We start from the raw sequence: 2,515 nt of genomic DNA, 5'->3' as shown, positions 1-2,515 counted from the left end.
ATCATCACTAAATTGAAATTGAATTTTATATATTGAAAATGAATTCATTTGCTTTGAACTGCATTTTATCCTTTAAAAATTCAGCTCTCGAATAATTTCAGTTTCACTCTCACCATTCAGTTTCAGTTCTACAATTCAATTTCAGTTCCAAAATTCAGTTTTTTGGAACTTACTTCCGGTTCCGGTTCAAGAGTAAACGAGCGCAGATTAAATGAACTACGTTTTACCAGCGGGCCGAAAGTGTTACTGACGGGATTCTACAGCGGCTTGAGCTGAATTAAGACTTCAGAAGTCATTCGTCATGTCGAATGACCAGCGGATAAACTCTCAGGTTGGTAATAAATGTATTACATGTATAAGAACAAGCGTCATGTTAACAAATGATAGCCGTAAGGTAACTTTTATGCTTATTGTAGCTGTTAGCTAAAAATGCTAATTTAGCGTAGTTTGCCCTGAATTCAGCTTTGACAAACAAATATGATCGACTGTTTCTAGTAGAATTCCAAAGTTGTCATCTTGTACCCTGTCAGAGCCTTGTATGCTTGCAGAGACCCCTAGCTGGCCTTGAGGCGACTTTTGTTGTGATTTGGCGCTATATAAATAAAATTGAATTGAATTGAATACAGTAGGGAAACAGGCAAAACGGTGTCCAAACCTTTGTATTTTAGCTTTATTTATGTCTTATACAGCATCCCAACTCTTTAGCTAACTTAATAACTTTAGCTAAAGTGAATAGTTAGTCTAATTCATTAGCACAGCATTACTGGATCACCTGTTTAAAGTGATATAATATGATATACAACTATCACTGAAACAGCAAACTTTGTAAATAAACAAACAACACTTCTCATTCTCTAAACGTTTGGCCACAGCTGTAGATTACACTATCAGTGCTTGTTCACTCTTGACAATAATTACATTTCTAAATTCTCTTTGTGCATTTACAGGTAAACAATATCTAATATTTTATCTAAATGACTGCTTTGTCTTTGAAAAGGTGAAGAGCCTGAGGCCGGTGACAGTCCAGTTCTACTCTAAGTACATCCTTACGGTGGCTCACAGGACAAGGCCACATTCCTGTCCTGCCAGAAGAGAAGAGAAACTTCAGTCTTCATGCAGTTCAACCACACCTGTCATATTCCATATGACAGGGGTCTCAAACTCCAGTCCTCGAGGGATGCATGCAACTTTTCCATGTGTCCCTGGTGCAACACACCTGAATACAATTAGTAGGTCATTAGCAAGAGTGTAGAACTTGACTGCATGCTGAGGTGGCAACCCCTAACCCTACCTACTCAAGTAAATTTAAGTAAATATATGTATTTGGAAACATATACTTCTAAAATACTTTTATTGCACCATGTTCATTCACTCATGAGCTGCTGTAACGTGAATCAAATGGCTGAATTGCCAACTCAGCATGCATTCAAGTTCTATACTCTTGCTAATGACCTACTAGGTGTGTTGCAACAGGGACACATGGAAAAGTTGCAGGACAGCGGCCCTCGAGGACTGGAGTTTGAGACCCCTACCGTATGGTGTTCATGCAGTTTTCTACCCCACAGTTACAGCATGTCTGACTGCCTGTTCAGCATATGCAAAAATATATGAGTTTAAGCATGTGATGACAAAGGCCTTCCATTATGGTGTTTGTCATCACATGTCACAGACATCTGGATGATCATTTGGAATAAACAAAAAACTTGTTACTTCATCTTTTATCTTTATTATTATTATTATTATTGTTCTTATTTTACATTTTTCATTGTTAGGCATTAGGTTTATTTGTAGTAGTCCTTTCCAACTTCTTTCCCTCTTCCATGTTACTGTGTCAGCATCTGTTTGGGGTTGGGAGTGGAACAGAAAGTAAGGAAATCCAAAGTGCCATTAAAACCAGGAGAGGTTCTTATATTTCAGAAGAAGGGATTAATTCAAAAGAAATGACCTCAATGCCATATTTTATTTAGGAACCCTAGAGAGCACTTTGCAAAATAACACATTCTTATAATTTCACCCTCAGATGAGCCAAGCTACGACTGTCAGGGAAGGTGATGTAGGTACAGAGCATGTGAGAGTGGTTAAGTTGATGTCTCTTGTCTAGATGAAGGCACAAGAGGGATCAATGGCAATGCGTAGAGATTCAGTATCTTCAGTCTTCAGTGGGCACTCCATTTCTGGCACAAAACACCTGTAAAAGATGATCGATTTAGGAGGTGACCTGACAACTTCAGCCTGTCAAACATAGCAATGGAGCAGTATGTTTAAAAAAAAAAACTAAGCATGCACTCAGTACCCTAAGAATTATTATGGTAGTTAAACACAGTGATAGTTGTATATCATATTATATCACTTCAAACAGGTGATCCAGTAATACTGCACTAATGAATTAGACTAACTATTCACTTTAGCTAAAGTTATTAAGTTGGCTAAAGAGTTGGGATGCTGTGTAAGACATAAATAAAGCTAAAATACAAAGGTTTGGACGCTGTTTTGCATGTTTCCCTACTGTAGGGGT

General features: G+C 37.8%; 1 long non-coding RNA gene across 1 annotated transcript; it reads left to right on the top strand.

Moving 5' to 3' along the window:
- Positions 1-203: 203 nt before the first annotated feature.
- Positions 204-1,714, top strand: LOC134632484 (uncharacterized). Its single transcript, XR_010094504.1, has 2 exons — positions 204-331; positions 998-1,714. It is a non-coding gene; the product is annotated as an uncharacterized LOC134632484 (long non-coding RNA).
- Positions 1,715-2,515: the final 801 nt, after the last annotated feature.

Source organism: Pelmatolapia mariae, linkage group LG7, assembly GCF_036321145.2.
Source record: "Pelmatolapia mariae isolate MD_Pm_ZW linkage group LG7, Pm_UMD_F_2, whole genome shotgun sequence".
Taxonomy (NCBI): domain Eukaryota; kingdom Metazoa; phylum Chordata; class Actinopteri; order Cichliformes; family Cichlidae; genus Pelmatolapia; species Pelmatolapia mariae.
This window is presented reverse-complemented; position numbering and strand designations above follow the sequence as displayed.